This window comes from Ursus arctos, unplaced genomic scaffold (assembly GCF_023065955.2).
Source record: "Ursus arctos isolate Adak ecotype North America unplaced genomic scaffold, UrsArc2.0 scaffold_7, whole genome shotgun sequence".
In the NCBI taxonomy this organism is placed as follows: Eukaryota; Metazoa; Chordata; class Mammalia; order Carnivora; family Ursidae; genus Ursus; species Ursus arctos.
Genome location: NW_026623089.1, coordinates 22,646,701 through 22,667,676, shown reverse-complemented (window position 1 = coordinate 22,667,676; position 20,976 = coordinate 22,646,701).

The window sequence follows — 20,976 nt, the reverse complement described above, 5'->3', positions numbered from 1 at the left end:
ACGTCCAGGTATCTTCCTATAGCGTCCTCTGTTAAAAATTCCTTGAACATGCACGTTTATTGAGGAAGCTCCCATAAAAAAAGGTGGTGACATGACATTTAAATGCTCAGTGAGACGTGGATGTCTAAAACTGGACGGTTTTCAAAAAGCCTAGTTTGGCAAACAAAAAGGCAAGAGAACGGGATAGCAGATCTTGGAGGTAGAGAAATGTACACAGAGAGACCAGGGTTGAGTCTCCAGGGTAAACACTTCCCAACCAGAGCGTCATTGTACTCGGTCTCCAAGGAATTAGTAAGACATGATGGACACAGCAGAGTCGGTGGGATCCAGGGATAGGAGAGAGAGCACCAAGCCTCCCTCTGCATCCCAGCTGTGGCACCCTGGGGAAAAGTGCAAGATCTCTCTCAGCCTGTTTTCTCACTGGGAAGTAGAGATAGTAATAATTTTTCAGAGAGATGCTGAGAAGACCAAGTGAGCAAAGATAAGGAAATGTTAGTACATTTTCTAGCTTACTCTAGTAGTCCCCATTCGTTGAATGCCTTTGTTTTCAAATTGAGCATGGCAGCAAGCCTGTTAGTTCAGAACCTGACATTCTTTTTTTATTCAAATTTAATTAACATATAATGCATTAATAGTTTCAGAGGTAGAGGTCAGTGATTCATCAGTCTTATGTAACACCCACTCTTTACATCACCCAGTTATCCCATCCCCTTAATCCCCTCCCCTCCAGCAACCCTCAGTTTGTTTCCTATGGTTAAGAATCTTTTATGGTTTGTCTCCCTCTCTGATTTCATCTTGTTTTATTTTTCCTACCCTTCCCCTATGCTCCTCTGTTTTGTTTCTTAAATTCCACATATGAATGAGATCATACGGTAATTGTCTTTCTCTGATTGACTTATTTCACTTAGCATAATACCTTCTAGTTCTATCCATGTCATTGCAAATGGCAGGATTTCATTTTTTTTGGATGGCTGAGTAGTTTCCATTGTGTATATATATATATATATATATACCACATCTTTACCCATTCATCTGCCTGACATTCTTTTTGATATAAGAGTGATGATTATGACGCTGAGGATGTTGCGGGGTCCCAATTCAGGGCAATTCTTCTTTACGTTATTGCAGGGCACTTTTGTTTATGTTTTGGTTCTAAAGCTGTGACATTATGTTCGCCATGTTTTTGTTCCCCTATGGAACCACCCAAAGAAGGAAAGCATCAGGATCAGGTTGTTTCCAAGTCGATGAGTAGATAAGGGAGGCAGCGTAGCCCAAGATCCGAATTCAGATCTTGGCTTTGTGACCTGCTAACTCTGTGTCCTTGGGTTAGTCTCTCAACTGCCCTGACTTTCAGTGTCCTCATCTATAGATTGGAGATGGAAGCAGGCCTCATTCAGAATTGTCATGACTATGGAATAGTGTATAAAATCACCCATCACCGTAGCTGTCATGTGGGACTTTAGCATATGGTCAGTATGATGACTTGCTTTATGTCTCACAAATATTCTAGTTCTCTCTCAATCTGGGCACACATAGCATTGTGATTCCCTACCCAAGTGGTCATTTGGTAAAGGAAATATAACCAGAAATGCCCTCACTTCTAGGTGGAAGCTTTTTTTTTTTAAAGATTTATTTATTTATTTATTCGACAGAGATAGGACAGCCAGTGAGAGAGGGAACACAAGCAGGGGGAGTGGGAGAGTAAGAAGCAGGCTCATAGCGGAGGAGCCTGATGTGGGGCTCGATCCCAGGACTCTGGGATCACGCCCTGAGCCGAAGGCAGACGCTTAACCGCTGTGCCACCCAGGCGCCCCATCTAGGTGGAAGCTGTAAGGGCCAGGGTATACTGATCTCTGTTCTCTTCCCTCTTCTGCCACAAAGACCAGCACATCCCTGAAAGAAGGGGATGCTCCATTAGCCTAGAGTCAGGCAAGAGAAGGATGCAGAGCAGTACTCCCAGCTGACGCTCAAGACTTAGACCTTTGTTGTTTTAACCCACTGAGATTTGAGCTTTGTTTGTTACCATGGCCTAAACTACTTTATTGTTTCTGATATTATTATCTTTGTTGTTGATAAAAACCTCACCTTTGTTTTAGACTTCTTGCCAAAAAAAGAAAGTCAATACCTGTTTGATGAGGTAACAAATCTATGAACTGCTAGTTAATAATAACAGCGGTATTAACTTTTGAAGACATTATACGGTACCTTCTATATTATGCAATTTTCTTATATAATATTTAATTCTTACAGTGATCCTATGAAGAGAGTACCGTTACCCCATTTACACATGAGGCAATTGAGAAAGAGATTTGAGTTTGAATCTTGACACACCCTCTGTTATCACTTACTTGTGTGATCTGATCCAAGTTACTTGACGTTTTTGTTCTATTACAAAGTATTTTCTGCTCTGGGCCTATACAGGGTGGCTTCCAGCGTCCAGCATTAGGCATGGCCTGAATGAGAAGGTCAAAGAAAATAAGGAAACATAAAACTATTTAGAAGTTTATATTTAGTTTCTTCTTGATTATAAATAAAGTTTGAACAGAATCATTTTTGTTTTAATAATTTTCTTTTGTTTTCTCCAAATTTTATTTAAATTCCAGTTAACATACAGTGCAATATTAGTTTCAGGTGTAGAAATCAGTGATTCATCACTCAAATATAACACCTGGGGCTTATCACAAGTGCACTCCTTAAACCCTATCACCCATTTAGCACACCCCCCCCCCCCAGCCCACCTCTCCTCCAGCAACTTTCAGTGTGTTCTCTGTTGTTAAAAGTCTGTTTCTTGGCTATTGTTGATAATTCTGCTATAAACATTGGGTTGTGTGTACCCCTTTGAATCTGCATCCTTTTGGTAAATACCTAGTATGCAATTGCTGGATCATAGGGTAGTTCTAGTTTTAACTTTTTGAGGAAACTCCAAACTGTTCTACAGAATGGCTGCACCAGTTTGCATTCCCCATAGTGTGAGAGGGTTCCCCCTTCTCCACATCTTCACCCTTAGCAATAGCCAAACTAACTGTGGAGAGAGCCCAAATGTCCATCGACCGTTGAATGGATAAAGAAGATGTGGTATACATATACAATGGAAAATTACTCAGCCAGCAAAAAGAACAAAATCTTGCCATTTGCAATGACATGGCTAGAACTGGAGTGTATTATGTTAGGTGAAATAAGTCAGTCAGAAAAAGACAAATACCATATGATCTCACTCGTATGTGGAATTTAAGAAAGAAAACAGATGAACATATGGGGAAGGGGGAAAAGAAAACAAAGGAGAGAGAGAAACAAGCCATAAGTCACTCTTAGGGAGAGAGAACAAACTTAGGGTTAATGGAGGGAGGTGGATGGGGGAAGGGCAAGATGGGTGATGGGTATTAAAGAGGGCACTTGTGATGAGCACTGGTTGTATGTAAGTGATGAATCACCGAATTCTACTCCAAAAACCAATATTGCAGTGTATGCTAAGTAACAAAACAAAAAAAAGGAGTCTGTTTCTTGTTTTGCCTGTTTTCTCCCTATATTCATTTGTTTCTTAAATTACGCATATGAGGAAAATTTTATGGTATTTGTCTCTGACTTAGCATAATACTCTCTAGCTCCATCCATGTCATTGCGAATGAAAAGATTTCATTCTTTTTTTATAACTGAGTAATGTTCCATTGCCATGTGTATATTGTATCTTTATCCATTCATTGGTTGATGGACATCTGGAATCTTTCCATAATTTGGCTGTTGTTGATAATGCTGCTATAACCATTGGGGTACATGTGCCCCTTTGAATCAGTATTTTTGTGTCCTTTGGGTAAATACCTAGTAGTGCATTTGCTGGATCATAGGGTAATTCTTTTTAATTTTTTGAGAAGGTTTCCTACAGTACATTAAAAGAATCATTCACCACAGTCAAGTAGGATTTATTCCTGGGCTGCAAGGGTGGTAAAATATTTGCAAATCAATCAATGTGATATACCACATTAATAATAAAAAAAAAAAGGACAAGAACCATATGATCCTCTCATTAGATGCAGAAAAAGCATTTGACAAAGTACAATATCCATTCATGATAAAAATCCTCAACAATGTAGGGATAGAGGGAATATACCTCACATAATAAAGGCCATTTATGAAAGACCTACAGCTATTATCATCCTCCTTGGGAGAGAATTGAGAGCTTTTCCTCTATGGTCAGGAACAAAACAGGGATGCCCACTCTCACCAGTATTATTCAACATAGTACTGGAAGTCCTAGCCACAGCTATCAGACAACAAAAAGAAATAGAAGGCATCCAGAGCATCAAGGAGGAAGTCAAACTTTCACTACTTGCAGATGACATGAAACTCTATGTACAAAACCCAAAAGACTCCACCCAAAACCTGCTATAACTGATAGACCTATTCAGTACAGTTGCGGGATGCAAAATCAACATGCAGGAATTGATTATGTTTCTAAACACCGATAATGAAGGAACAGAAAGAGAAATCAGGGAATTAACCATTTTCTGACTTTCACTTCTCTTTTCTTTTTCTTTCTTCCTTTCTTCCTCCCTCCCTCCCTCGTTTGTTTGTTTCTTTCTTTTTCTTTTTCTTTTTCTTTTTCTTTTTCTTTTTCTTTTTCTTTTTCTTTTTCTTTTTTGAGTTTCCCCTTTGTCAGGGACAGTGAGTTAATTCTTTCTTTGTGCCTGTAGGGGCTAAAGTGAAGTTAGGTACTTAACAAGTGGAAGAAGATTCATATTGATTTTTCTATTATCTGCCTCTTCCCATCCGTGCTTTTTCTGTTTTGGATCTCTTTCTACCTGAAAGATGGTAATTTAGCAGTAATAATGGCAGAACTTTCTATCTTACTTACCTCCACTGCATGTCAGAAGTTAAAAAGAGAGAAGGGTAGTTTTCATTTTCTGGACCAAGTCTGTACTATTTCAAACTCCCTACTTAAAAGATGTTTGTCCTACAAGCTTAGACCGTGCTCTGCCATTGATCTGGGCTGTACGACGCTCAGGGAAACTCACAGGGCATTGGTCAACACCCAGTGGAGGGAAAGTTTACAGGGAAGAGAATCTTTCATGGAGAACTCCAGACTTCTATAATTCAGGACTTAAAAACAAACTATGGGAGGCGAGACACATTTAATCAACATTTCGATTTATTCAAGTTTAATATATTATGCTCTCTGCCCTTGCCAGCAGCATCTCTAGAAAGTAGCAGTACATCCCACTTGTTATCAGATACCCTCAAGCCTGTCTTCAGCGATCCTCACTAGGACCACCCCCTCCTCTTTCCATATCTTTAATCTTTCCCTGAAACTTATTCCCTTCCCGGCCTTAAAAATAGATTCCAGACTCCCCCACCCTAAGATAATATGACATAATTAGTTGGCAGTGAAAGCCAATGCACAGGTGTAAGATGGGCCTGAGTAAGACATGAGGTATACAGGACTGTGCACCAAGCCTGGCTTGAGTGAAGTAGTTAGTAACATCTATTGTTTTGTTTTGTTTTGTTTTTAACTGATTGCATGTGAATGGTCTAGCCTACTGCTCTACTTTAGATATAAAAGTATATTCATTTTAATCTCTAACCTGATAACTGCAAAAATATTTGCATAAAAAATTGCTCCTATGATTTGAGGGAGGCAGCGAATATACACACCTGGGACACACACACCAGTTGTACCTAGGTATTTTAACCATAAGCAGCTACCTCAAATACAAGCTCATACAGACATCCAAAAGCTCCCCGGGAAAAGTGAGGCAACTTTGGTCTTGGCACATCCTTTGTTTATGCTTCCCTTGTGGAGAGTTGCCTTTTACATGAAGGGAAGCAGATTGTTTTATGAGTGGTTACTCTCTTGCAGCAGAGCCCAGCAGGAATATTTCAGCAAAGTCCCAATGATTGTGCACTCACTCCTTCTTTATGGGTTGTGACCTTGATCTTTCTCGTTCCTTCTGCCTGGACAAGCAGAGCAGCGTAAAGACTGGTAACCCCAGACGGTGGTACCAGGAGCTGGTCCAGTGTATGGCTCACGAGGGCACTGTAATGATCACTTCTGTCCTCTTTGTTTTTCCCTGAGAACAGAGTCAACAGATCTGTCACGGAATATTCTCTGGATGAAAACTCTGTGCACTCTAGTATTACAGTAATTTTAGTGAGTGAGGCTCTACAGAAAAATGAATGCCTTTCCTTCTTCAAACTTCTGAATAAGTAAAAATGGAGAGGTTCTTGGAATTTGAGCTTTTAAAAACTCTCCAGGAGATTTCTCCTGCATGACGTTAGAAACAGGAACTAGTTATTAAATCCAACCTTATACCATAATTTTGGATTTTCTTGACCATTTTCTTAAAAGTGGTCAATCTGGAGCATTTTACTTTTGAATAGATATACTTGCCAAAAAATCCTACTTCACATGACCGGATGATAATTTTGAAGCATTATCTAGTGATTTTTACACTTGGGTGTATTTTGGGGAGGATGAACCATCAAATGTATTTGAGAAAGGAAGGTGCTGAGTTTCCATACACCTGAAACTCGGGAAGGAATCAGTAGAGTTAACTGAACGTGATGCCGGAGACAGAAAAGGCAACCCTGAAGCCCCCACAGCACTGTAATAGTTTCAGAGACATTCACAGTTTCCTGTATCCCTCAGAAGGGTTCAAAGATTGTCTGAGGGAAAGAACTGATATATCTGAGGTAGGTTTACCATAGCCGAAAAGCTCCATGACTCATAAAACTGAGCCCCAGTTGGAGACGTGAACATTTTGTTGGACACATCCTTGCAGTGGCCACAGCCTAGTGACAACAAGTTAAATTTCAGCAGACCCCAGCTTGGAAAAGAGGGATGTCCATGGAGAAGGTATCTTTCTGTGAAACGAGGATTTCATATAAGCCATGCAAAATCTAGCTGTGAACCTAAGGAAAAAAAAAAAAGGAAGAATTTTGACTTCACTAAATTTTAAACCTGAGATGACTGAGAAAATACTGAAGCACTTGAGTTTAACCAGAAATGACTGAGATTATATGTTCTGCATCAAGTAAAATGGGGGTTTGGCAGAGAGGTTAAGTTGAGTTTGAGAAGGATGAGATAAAGATACTTTTTTTTTCCACACCTGAGTATATGTCTTTAAAAATGTTGTATCTACTATATATTGAATTGAGACTGACCTCTCTTAAATTTTTCTTTATTGATCTTTATTGTACTTTCTGGATTCATGAAAAACACCCTTTTTCACATGACAGCTCTACAGTAATTGAAAGCTAACTCTGTTGCTTTCTCTAAGTCACTTTTGTTCGAGGATACTTATGGTCAAAATAATCCAGTTGATAATCCAATTTCTTGATTCCCAAAACTTTCAGCATCTTGGTTTCTTTTCTGCCTATATATTGGTTTTAGACAATCCTCTTAGAACAGTGGATGACATTTACTGAAGAGTTTTGTGTGGGGGGGTTATTATTATTGTTATTCACTTTTTTTTTTTTTTTTTCAGAGACACAGAGGGAGTGCACATGAGCAGGGAAGGGGCGGAGGAAAAGGGAGAGAGAATTTAAGCAGGCTCTACACTCAGGGCAGAGCCTAATGAAAGGCTCGATCTCATGACCCTGAGATCATGAACTGAGCCAACATCAAGAGTCTGATGCTTACCAAAAGAGCCACCCAGGCACTCTGATTGAGGAGTTTTAAAAACAATGCCAAATCTTTGGCCCACACCACCAACGGTTTTCAATTCAGTTGGTCTGGGGTGGGACCCAGACTTGAGTGTTATTTAACACTTTAGATACAAGAGTCATGCATAAATACTCTTAGAGATCAAAACACAGACTTGAACACAATAAACAAGATGAGAGAAGTACAGGTCTACATGATCATTTCCCTCTTCCTGGATATTAGTTCATTAAGGCTGCCCAATACAGCATTTTCTCCTTGGCAGCCACCTAGCTAATTGTACCACCTATCATCTAATTTATCTTTTCTCCACCCTTTTCTGCTGGTGAAGTTACTGGATCCTCATTGTGTCCACAGTGTCTAGCACACTGTGTCACTGTTAGTGTCCTACACAAAAACTATATAGGTATAAATCATATCATGGAGGAATTTACAGTCTGGTAGGAGAGACCGATAAACAGATAACTTTGGTGCAATGAAACAAGTGCTGTGATAGATAAAGCTTCTCCAGGGGTACATCAGGAGTCAAAGTAGGAGAAAAATTGGATATGGATCTGAAGCTGGGAAAATTCTGGACTGGAGTCTGAAAAGCATAAGCTAGGTGGTAACCATTCCTGAAAAAACTGATCATCAAAGTACCATACCTTCAAAACAAGAAAGAAAAAAAAAAGTGGTCCCAGGGTAATTCAACTAAGTATACCAATCTAAAACTCCTGGTCTGTTTACCTAACACTCTGACTTATACCTACTACATCAATCAGTGTTCCACAAACTGCAATCATGAGCATACTAATTATCAGGAGACACTGGTAGAGGACAGATCCCAATCCCATGCGACTCTACATTCATGAAAACCTGATACCAATATCACTGATCTAGGGATCACACACTGAATAGCGAAGTAGTGTGGAAACACAAAGAGAGAAAGGAAGGTGCCACGTCCTGAATGTGGGTAGCAAAAAGGTTACTAATTCTCAGAAGGTGAATCCACAGTTTTGGAAGCCGCATCAGCACAGTAAGAAAGGAAATTTTCACTAATTAATTTTAATTTGCTACCAAATCCTCATCAACACAAATTATTAGACAGACTCATTGCATAAAAGGATGTTCATTGGTTTGGTAAATGGAGCCTGTGTAGGCTTCTGTGCTACCATCCATCAATCCATTCCCTTGTCATCCTTTCCAAGGTAGAGTTTTAGTGGGAGGCCCATATTTCTTTCATTTCACACATGAGTCCATTTCTATGAGAGAAGAGACAAATAGGAAATGTAAATATGTATCTGGTATGTGATTCAAAAAGACTGCCTGCCAGTCCTTCTCATACAGCTTCTATTCTCTCCGGCTAATTTATCCTATGTGGGGATTTGTGTGCATGTCAAGGAATATTGGAACAGATTGAAACAAAGCCTTCCATCCAATTTTACTGCAGATTTCAAGTAGCAGTGTAAGATGGCTCAGGCAAAATCCTCCCAGAAGCCTGCATCAGTTCACATTGGGGTACCTACTCAATTTCAGATATAGCGAATGTTTAACAACATGTCACTGTCAGAAACTCAAAAAGACTGCTCCCAGGGTTTCACAGGCTTCTTCTGGTTCTCTGCTCCCTTTGCCACAAACAGTAATGGTATTCCTATTATTCTGCTTGTCAGCCAGACTTTTCCTGTGCCATGAGGTAGAATTCTGCTAAAAATTTCTTTATGTGACCTGGGTTCGGAGCCTAGTGTGACTGATTTAATTAGCAGTCTCTACTGGGTAGTGAACGCGGAAGCACTCACGGAGTGTCTTAAAAGCGTAAAAATGTGGTCCTCATTCTGGATATACTGCATCCGTGTCTCTTTTCAATTAAAAATAAAACAAGAACAAAAAAACGAACAAAAACCCTACAGCAAGTGATTTCAATACAGACCACTGGTTAAAAAACCCTGGATTCGAAAAAATAAATATTTTTAAAATATGGGTTGTTAGATACTGAAATAAAGGGCAGAGGATTTTCTTTTCTGAAGAGCTGTAAGATCTAAGTACATATTGAGAGACATTTTATATGCAGTCTAGGGCTGAGAGCTTAAAGTCAGGATTTTGGACCGGCGGGCTACAGACACTATACTCTGATTTCTAGAGCATGTTCAAACCAAAAGAGATGCAATCGCAAAACAGATGAATATGGAGCGCCTGCCCAATCCTTTACCTTTAGGAAATAGAAAAGGGCAATAAACCAGAAAAGACCATTCCTGACTGACCAAATTAGTTTCTTTACAATGGTCTTCTAGGTTCTTTGTGCTGATCAAATGGGTGATGCAGACGAAAACTTCCTTTGGGTGGACGAATCACGTTTTGTGTATCTATTCATCTCTGTAAGGACCTCTTCGTTGCTTCCTCTTTGGGGCCATTATGATTAAAGCTGCAATAAACATTCACAAGAAGGTTTTGTGGAGATATGTTTTCAGATCTTCTGGGTAAACCGAGGCACACAATTGTGGATCATATGGTAAGACTGTGTTTAATTTTGTAAGAAATTAACAAAATGTTTTCCTAAGTGGCTATGCCATCTGCATTTTCACCAGAAATGAATGAGTTCCTGGTGTCCCATGTCTTACCAGTATTTGGTGGTAGCGTTTTGGATTTTGGACATTCTAATAGATGTTTAGTAGTATCTCCATTTTTTAATTTGCAATTACCTAACAGCAAATGATGTTGAACATTTTTTCATACGATTATTTGGTATATGTAAATTTTGATGAGTTATCTGTTCAGTTCTTATAATCTTTTCCCAATTGGCTTATGTATTTTATTATTGTTCAGTTTTTAACATTTATTGTATATTTTAGATATAGGTCCTTCATCAGACATATACTTTGCAAACATTTCTACTAGTCTGTGGCTTGCTTTTTCATTCTCTTAACTGTCTTTCACAGAGCAGAAGCTTTTAATTTTAGTAAAGTCCAATTTACCAAATTTTTCTTTCATGGACAGTATTGGTAATTATATTTGAAATCTCATTACCAAACCCAAAGTCGTAGTGATTTTCTCCTGTTTCAAAAATCTATGGTACAATTTTAGTTAATTTTTATGTAAAATGCAAGGTCTGTGTCTAGGAGATTATATATATTTTATAAAAAGACTTATCGTTTCTCCATTGAATTGACTCTGTTTCTTTGTCAAAGTACTGTTGACCGTATCTGCATAGTTCTATTTCTGGACTCGTTTTACTATTCCATTGATATATGTGTCTCTTCTTTTGCCAACACCATTCCGTCTTGATTACTGTGTTAAAATAATATTGAAATCAGGTCATGTGAGTCCTTCAATTTTGTTCTTCAGCATTCTGTTGGCTACTCTGGATCTTTTGACTCTCTCCATGAACTATAAAATCAGTTTGTCAACATCTACAGAGTAGTTTGCTGGAATTTTGAGTAGGATTGTAATCTATAGATTATATTAGGAAAAATTGGCATCCTAAAATATTGAGTCTTAATATCCATGAACACAGACTAGCTCTCCATTTAGATTTTCTTTAATTTTGTTCATTAGAGTTTTGTGGTTTACTCCATATAGATTTTGTTAAATTTGTACTTATATTATACCTGTTTAATATACCTAAATATTTCATATTTTTTGGCACACCTGTAAATGGTTTTGCTTTTTAAATTTAAAATTTCAATTTTACATTAGTAGTATTTTTGGAAAGCAGCTGATTTTTGTATATTAGTCTCAATATTCTGTGATCTTGGTATACTTACTTGTTAGTTCCTAGAGTTCTTTTGCCAATTCTTTGGGTTTTTTAGATCCGAGAAGAAAGACAGTTTTATTTCTTTATTTCAAATGTGGGTGCCTTTTATTTCATTTTCTTGTAATATTACACTACCTAGGACTTCCAGTGTGATATTCAAGTAGAAGAGATAAGAGAGGACATTCTTTTCTTTTCCCCAATCTTGTGAGATGGTGTCCCGTCTTAGCATTAAGTATGATATAAAATACTGGTTTTATGTAGGTGTTCTTACTCAAATAGAAGTCTCTCTCTCAGTTTGCTGAGGGTTTTTGTTATGACTTTTTTTTTTTTTTGCTTTTGTTTTTGGAGTTTTGTTTGGTATTTTTCAAATACTTTTTCTGTATCCATTAATATAGTCATATAATTTTCTAGAGGTGATTGTGGATTATTGGTATTATTTCTTCCTTAAATATTTGTAGAATTCACCATACATTCTTTAAATATGTAAACTTGTGTTTTCTTTTTTGGGAGATTATTATTAATTCAATTTCTTTAATAGATAAAAGGCTATTCAAGCTGTTTCCTTTGTGTGAACTTTGGTAGTTTGTGTCTTTCAAGGAATTGGACTATATCAACTAAATTATGAAATTTGGAGGTATAGAATTGTTTGCAGTATTTCTTTATTATCATTTTAATATCCATAGAATTAGTAGTGATGACTCCTTTTTACTTTCTGAAACTGAAACTTGTGTCTTTTCTTTTCATTCATTCTTCATTAGTCTAGCTACAGGTTTTATTAATTTTATTGACATCAATAAAATAACTAGCTTTCAGCTTGGTTGATTTACTCAACTGTTTTATACTTTTCAGTATCACTGATCTCTGCTCTAATTTTTATTAGTTCTTTTCTCCTGCTTGCCTTAAGCCTGAATTTCTCTTATTTCTCTAGTTTTCTAAAGTGAAATCTTAGGTTATTGATCTTAGATAATTATTTTTTAATTACACATTTAATACTAAATATTTCCCTTTAAGCACTGCTTTCTTTGCGTTTCTCAAATTTTGGTGCGTTGTGTTTTTGTTTTCATTTAGTTCAAAGTAATTTTAACTTTTTGTTGATACTTCTTTAACTTATGTATTATTTAGAAGTATATAGTTTTATTTCTCAATATTTGAGTATTTTCCAACTATCGTTCTGTTATGACTTCTAGTTTATTTCCATTTTGGTCTGAAAATATAGTTTGTATATTTGTTAAGGTTTATTTTAGGGCCCAGAATATGGTCCATCTAGACGAATGTTCCATTGAGCTTGGGCTTCCCTGATTAGTCCTTCTCAGGTAGAGTCTATGTTTTACAGTGTAAAGGTACAGGAGAGGGGAAGTGTTTTATAGTATTCTACTTAAATCTCAGTCTTTTTGTGGGCCTATGAGTCAGGCCTCTGACCCTCATAAGTGTTTCTTCCTGTATCACCTCCCTACTTCCTCTTTTGTTAAGACAGGAAGGTAGAGAGAGCTGGAATGAGAAGAATCTTCTTCCACAACTCTGGGATATGCTCTGGTGAAATGAACCCTCACCCTTGAAGAGTTGGCTTTTGTTATAAAGAACACTATGGTCATATTTCACAAAGATTACTCTTCCCCTCCCCCTGCCAAGATTATACGCTTTATCAGATTTTCATCAGTCATAGAAACATGATGAGGTTCTTAGAAATAGACTATGAAAGTATGAGGGCTCCATCTAAAACTGAGGCCCCCAGGAACTTCTGATTCTCAGGCTAGTCCATACGCAAGACTCCAGCAGTTTATCAAAATTACCATACAAGTGTACCTACCAGTTTATGCCTCCAGTAGCTTCTGCTCTAGGTAAGCAGATCTCTAAGGCTTTCTGATTTGTCTGTCTCTACAGATATCAAAGTGGCAGTTAACCCTGCAAACTCAGTTTTCTGATGGGTCTAGGAAAGTCATTAATTTCCAGTTTGTTCAGATTTTTTTTTTTCTTGATATAGGGATAAGAATGATGACTTCCTTATACTCTAAGTGTTGGAGCTAAAATGGAAAGTAATGCCTTTCATTTGAAAACTCATGCCCATCAGTTTTGAGAATGTTCAAATTCTTATCTTGTGCTTCTCTATTCCTGGAATTTCTGTTAGATATAGAGCCTCTTAAATTGACCTTCTAACTTCCCTGTATTTTTTTCCTCTATGTTTTTGTCCTTGTGTGGTTTGAATGGTGACCCCCAAAACATTCCGTCTGGATAACTCCTAGAACCTGTGAATATGGCCTCCTTTGAAAAAAGGCTCTTTACAAATATAATTAAGTTAAAGATTTCAAGTGATAATCATCTTAGATTATTCAGGGAGGCTGTAAGTTAAATGACAGGTGTCTTTATAAGAGATACAGGAAGGAGAGACACACAGGGAGAAGAAAAGGCTATGTGAAATTAGTGGCTGAGACGGGAGTGTTGTCACAAGTCATGAACACCCGCAGCCTGCAGAGCCTAGGAGAGGGAAGGAAGGATTTGCTCTTTCACCCTTCAGAGAGAATGTGACTCTGCCAACACATTGATTTCAGACTTCTGGCCTTCAGAGCTGTGACAGAATAACTTTCTGTTATTTTAAGCTACCAAGTTTGTGGTAATTTGTCATGACCCTTCTAGGAAACTAACATACTGCCCATTGTTCCAGTGTTAGTGGTATTTTACCCAAGTTTATCTCCCAGTTCTTCTGTTGACTTTCAAATCTCTGCTATCCCAATTTTAACATTCACAGTGTTAGTATTTCCCATCTGTCTTTCTTGTATACCATTTGGTTCTATTTGCTCATGCTAATTATCTTATTGTTGAGGTTATCTTCTGTTCTTTTCAGTGACACTATTTTTACCAATTTATTTCTTTTTTATCAGTTGTTTTTGTCTTTCTTATTAAAAACATTACTGAAACATCTAGTGTGGCCTGGCTGTATATTCATAGTTTATAGTAAGTTACTGAAAAGCTGACTGGAATCTCCATGTGTGTTGATGGTGGGTCTGACTGTTGGGTGACCAGGTGGCCATTTTATTGGAAAATCCTGAATGTCAGTGTGTGGGATGTTTTCTTTTGGATGAGTAAGTTTTTTTAGAGGCAAATTCTGCAATCTTCTGCCTAGGCATATATACCTCAGAGCCAGTGTTCTGTGAGGAGGAAGTCACACTGGTCAGTCTTAGTCAATTCCTGAATGTCAGTGAACTACATCATCCTGCCCTCCAGTGCCTGAGTTCCATAATTGTGCAAAGACTTTCTCGTTGTTATTCTCCAGGGAATAAACCTTTCCTCACTGGTAGATAGAAAGGAGGTATATTTACTTGAGTGAAATGGAGAAAGACATCTCTGATAATTTCAGTCTCTCAGGAATTCCTTTTGTTTTTAGTGCACTCCTCACCATGTATGTGCCTTTAGAGTTTCAAAATGCTACTATATCTACGACCTTTCCAGAATTCCAAACATGATTAGGCTTCATATTTGTTAGAATCATTCCTCTTTCAGCACCTGTATTTCATCTTTCTCCTTTCTGTTAAATCATTTTATACTCTCTGACCTGCTTTGCATCTACCCAAAACTGTTTAAATTGTTCCATTGCTGTTGTCTACTCTCCCATTCTCTTAGTCATTTGGATTTGCAGCATTTATTAAAATGTATTTTTTTCTAACAGAAATAAGAAACTAAAAGGTTATATGAAGGTTTTTAGAGCTGTCACAAAAGGATATGTACAGCTACACAATTTTGTATTTGCTTAAAAATCTAAATACTCCCCAATATATGTATGTATCTACAATTACCTATACATATGATGGGAAACAAGATAGAATTATATTCATCAAAATATTATATACTGGATCAAACTCTGAATTTATGCAGGGTTGTGCAGGGTTTTAACTTATTCTTTTTACTTCTGTAATTTTTAAACAGCCAAATATCAGTAAGGGTTAGTTTTTCAAATGCAACCTAATTTTTTAAAAAAGTCAAGGTTTTTATCTTAAAGCATTATAGTGTTCTTTGCAGTGGAGGTAGAGCCATTTATGTCAACAATGAATACTTCTTCATTATACAGTCTGGAGAAGAACCACATAGGCATTTAAGACAAATAATTTGAACATAAAAACTCAAGGACTCATACTAAGAAAATACCTTTAGGGGAATCCAGTCATATACATTTGGCATAAAGCCAGTAACGTTCAAATAGAGTCAATGTGTAATAAAACCCTTAAAACCAGTTGTCTAATGCTAGGGAAAACTAGCAAATAATGTGCTTCAATGCCTCCATTTTCTCACTTTGTTATTCTGGCATCAATATGATCCATGACATCAATAATGGGTCTCTGTCCAGATTTGTCCAAACTACACATTAGAATACTTCTTAACACATTGCTCTGGGCAGCCATTAACAATGATTTGGAGTTTGCAAATGAAATAACACGTATTTGTCATGCCAGCTCTAGAACAAAAGTCTGATAAGTCTTTGGGGTCAAATTTGTCTAATATTCTCTCCACTGCCCTGACTCAATGCCCAAGTGATATAGAAATTCCCTCTATGCATCTCCCTACCCCCAAAGTACTTTGAAAAGGAAGTGTTCCCAAGTCTTATTATTTCCCTGGCTCTTAATACTTCAGTATGCTTCTGTGCAGAACTTCTCAATTGGTGTGAAAATGTCCATGTGTACTGAGTTGCTATTTTATATATGCCCTATTCCCCACCTGAATTTTCCATTTTAGGTAAGGATTGAGGTTCACTCAGATGAGGTAACTTGCCTGAGGTCATGTAGCTGATTAAAAATGGGCTTTAAAAAAAGTGGGCGTAAGCAGTTAAATTTTAGGGGTGCCTGGGTGGCTCAGTCAGTTAGGCATCTGACTCTTGACCTCCTCTCAGGTATTGATCTCAGGGTTGTGAGTTTGAGCTAGCATTGGGCTCCACATTGGGTGTAGAGAGGCAGGTAAGTTTTAAAGCATATAGAAAAAATATTAAAGGAACAAGATAAGGAGGATGTATGTGAATTGTGGGAAAGCCTCTGGTGACCAAGTCCCAAATAATAGAGTTTTGAGGTAAAAGGGGAATATTTTTTATTGAGATCAGTTTTATGCAGATCTCAGAAACCACACATCATAGATCACTAACTACTCCACCAGTGTTTGGAAATAATGAGTTGGAGAATTCTATGATTACATATGGTCTGTACCTGCAGAGTGGTAGCTGGGCATTCAACTCTGCCCTAACATACATTGTTTCCACAATATAATAATTTAAGAACAGTATCTAGCATACAGGGGCTAAAGAAGTCATTGCTCACCCCTCCCCAGGAAACTCTGATTTCACTGAATATTTAGGTGTCACAAGAATGCTAAAAATTATAGAATCTTTTCTTTCTCGCCTGACCGTTCCTGGAAAAGTTTGAATCTGCAGCACGGAGATTTTCTTCATTGATAGAATAACTTGATAACAAACACAGTTTCTTGGCTTTGCATTTGCATTGTTAGATTTTTTTAACTTGAATTTAGCAATGACAGTATTGCTGCCAGATGTCTTTCTAATGAACATTTCTCTGGTAGTACAAAATCCCAACTTTCTGACATGTCTTGTGCCATTAAATGTGGCATTTTCATTTCTAAAGGGTTTATTACAGAGATTCAGACTTAAACAATTTTTTAAGAGTTCAAGCAAACTAGGAGGAAAGAGACAAAAATCAAACTTGCCCTGGGATGAATTTGTATGAATAACAAATTGATAATGCAGTAGAAATTGGATAACAAAAGATGTCTCCAGAATCTCAATATGATAGGTCTAAGTCAAAGGAAAGAGGACTACAAAATCCACAAGACGGGTAGGATGATACTGTAGACCAGCACTGTCGCTAGGTTTAAGACCTCAGAGTATTCCTACCTTCATCCAAACTCTTGGCATACATTATGCCATGAGTGTTTTTCTTGTCAACTCTTTCTCACATACTCCAGAGCTAATTCATTTGTATATTATATTAGCCATAACTAAAATATATCCAGACTTTGAATACTTCTTACCAGCTCCATCCATCTCTTGCATTAGATCATGTCATTATTCTACCTCAAAACCCTCCAGTGGCTTCGCCTCTTACTCAGCCTAAAAGCTGAAGCCTTACCATGGCCTGTAGGGTCTTATGTGATTTATCCCTTGGATATTTTTCTGACTTAATCTCCTATTTTCTCCCTACCTCTTTGTTCTTCAGCCATTTTTTATTCAAATCTTTGCTCTTCCTAATTACTCCAAGTGTGGTTCTTCTCAGGGCCTTTGCATTTACTGTTCCTTCTGCTTACTTTCCTTTCATTTAGGTCTGCTCAAATTATATGCTATGACAAGGACCTCCCAGAGAGTACCACCAAAACTACAACAAACATGGCCTTAGCTCCTCACCCTCTATCTTCATTTGTGGTTTACATTTTTCTTTTTTTTTTTTTTTTTTTAAAGATTTTATTTATTTATTTGACAGAGAGAGACAGCCAGCGAGAGAGGGAACACAAGCAGGGGGAGTGGGAGAGGAAGAAGCAGGCTCATAGCAGAGGAGCCTGATGTGGGGCTCGATCCCATAACGCTGGGATCACGCCCTGAGCCGAAGGCAGGCGCTTAACCGCTGTGCCACCCAGGCGCCCCATGTGGTTTACGTTTTTCATGATGCTCATTGCTACCCAACATATGTTTATTTCTTTGTTTATTTTTTGTATCCCACCTACTGGAATATAACAGTCCCAAGAATGGGGTCTTTGTTTTAGTCATTCCTCTAGTCTCAGCCTAAAATATTTATTGAAGAAATAAAGGATGGGGAGAAGAAAGAAGAAAAAGAAGTAAATAGACTTGTGAAAATTCTATCCATTCTATCCATTTCAATGGAAGGAAGGACATTTATCAGTACCCCAGTGATTTTATCAACTGCTTTTCTCATCTTGAAAATAATATTTATGTAGTGTGTATAGGGATATTTGGTTTCAAATCTTGCTTGCTAGCTATTAGTTACACCATCATGAACAAATTTGTTTCTTTTACAAAGACTTCTTTACTGCTTTGTAAAATTAGAATAATATTTTATAAGATAGATTTAGGATTATAGGGATTAGCATATATGAGGGTGCCTAGCAGAGTGCCCAACACATAGTAAGTTTTAAAAGATTAGTGCCCTTTTATTTAATCTCCAAATTTTAAATGGTAGAGAAGCAGTTGCCTTTTTCTCAGACTTTCAGGTTTCTTTGACAAAGCTAAAAACCTTGCATTTACATAGGCAGGAACTAAAGGGAAGGAAGGAACTGGAAATAAAAATGGTAGTGGGAAAGTAGGTATGTGTCTTCCCTTCCTACTTTTATTTTTGTATTTTTTATTTTTTTCAGATTCTATTATTAATTTTATTTCATTTACAATTAATTAACATATAATGTATTATTAGTTTCAGAAATAGAGTTCAGTGATTCATCTGTTGCATATAACACCAAGTGCTCATTACGCCCTGTGTGCTTCTTAGCCCATCACCCAGTTACCCCATCCCTCCAAACTCTCCCCTCCAGCAACCCTCAGTTTGTTTCCTATGGTTAAGAGTCTCTTTTGGTTTGTCTGCCTCTCTGATTTTGTCTTGTTTTATTTTTCCCTCCTTTCCTCTATGTTCCTCTGTTTTGTTTCTTAAATTCCATATATGAGTAAAATCATATGATAATTGTCTTTCTCTGATTGACTTATTTCACTTAACATAATGACCTCTAGTTCCATCCACCCACGTTGTTGACAAAGGAAACAGTCAACAAAGCCAAAAGACAGTCTACAGAATGGGAGAAGATATTTGCAAATGTCTTACCAGATAAGGGGCTAGTATCCAAAATCTATAATGAACTTATCAAACTCAACACTCAAAGAACAAATAATCCAGTCAAGAAATGGGCAGGAGACATGAACAGACATTCTTCCAAAGAAGACATATAAATGGCCAACAGGCATGAAAAATGCTCAACATCAGGGAAATACAAATTAAAACCACAATGAGATACCACCTCATACCATTCAGAACGGCTAAAATTAAGTCAGGAAAAGACAAATATTGACATGGATACAGAGAAAGGGAAACCCTCTTACACTGCTGGTAGGAATGCAAGCTGGTACAGCCACTCTGGAAAACAGTATGGAGATTCCTCAGAAAGTTAAAAATAGAGCTACCCTATGACCCCGCAACTACCAGGTATTTACCCCAGAGACACAAATGTAGTGATCCAAAAGGGCACCTGCACCCCAATGTTTGTAGCAGCAAGGTCCACAACTGCCAAACAATGGAAAGAGCCCAAATGTCCGTTGACAGATAAATGGACAAAGAAGATGTGGTATATATATATACAATGTGATATTCTCTTCCCACTTTTAAATAAGCCTAGTCCTCATTACATATGTTAAATGAGTCAAATATCTTAGGTACCTTTGTGGTTTCCATCACCACTTACATCATCTGATCTGGCCATCATAGGACCTTTGCCTTGTGAGTTAGTTGACAATCTCTTAAGTGCTGTTCTTCCGTGAGACACTTATCTTTCAACAGAAAACTCTTAAAGGTGGAGATGAATGTGTTTCCAAACTCCAAAAAGAAAAAGATGAGCACTGCGCTGCCGAGAGCACTTTGGTTCTCCATTAGGCATTATATAGGAGCAGAGCTGTCTGCTCCATGCCTTTCAGTTTTTACCATGGAGATGCTTACCCAGGGAAAAAGAAAATCTCTCCTCTATAAGACAAATATTGTATTTTTTGTGGCCTTGAAAGACCTATTATTTCCCATTATAGGAAGCAACTCACCCTGGAATGGTGAGGCAGGCTGATTTGTAGCAGTGGTGTCCCATGGTTAGGAGGGGATGCTATGGTTGTCAGGCCTTTTTTTTCCATCTTCCCTCACCAGTAGGGGTGACTCCACTTGCCTCCCGTGACTATTTGCTCTGGGGCATTTGAAGTCACTCTGTCGTCACGTGTCCTTAATCATAAATCTCACTCATGCTTTACTAAGTCCTTCAGGGATTCTCTCTTTGTTCTGTGTTTCATGTTTGACAGTTTCTTACAGAATGAGGCTCGGAACATTCCTGGAAATGTGTTATAAATAATTAAGGTTGACAAAGCCCCTTTCCCTTCCTTGTTGTGTGTGTGTGTGTGTGTGTGTGTGTATGCGTTTTTTCTCAAAAGGCTTAGGCTCTAACATTGCCACTGGATGCCTTCAATCTTAATGATGCTGCTTCTCTGCCATTGGATGGGATGGGTTTTTTACTCTTATGATTATTATTTTGGAAACTAGGTAATATCTTCTTTAGAAGAAAAGAAAGAAAGAAAGCCAAATCAAATCAAACACAAACCTCTGGGCTCTATTATGGTATTAGGCTTTATGTCCCAGAGCAGGTCAGAGCATATCTTTGATATATGAAAATTTGCCATTGCTGGGTACATTTCATTTACTGAAATGCTGTTTGAGAGCAACTTTATTAAAGATGCAAGACACTGGTACAATGCCGCTTTATTTTGTGTCACTGCTTTCATATAAAATCCTTTCACCAAACACTTTGGAGAATTAAATAATACAAGACAGGAGAGAGTGTTCTGTATAAATTATAC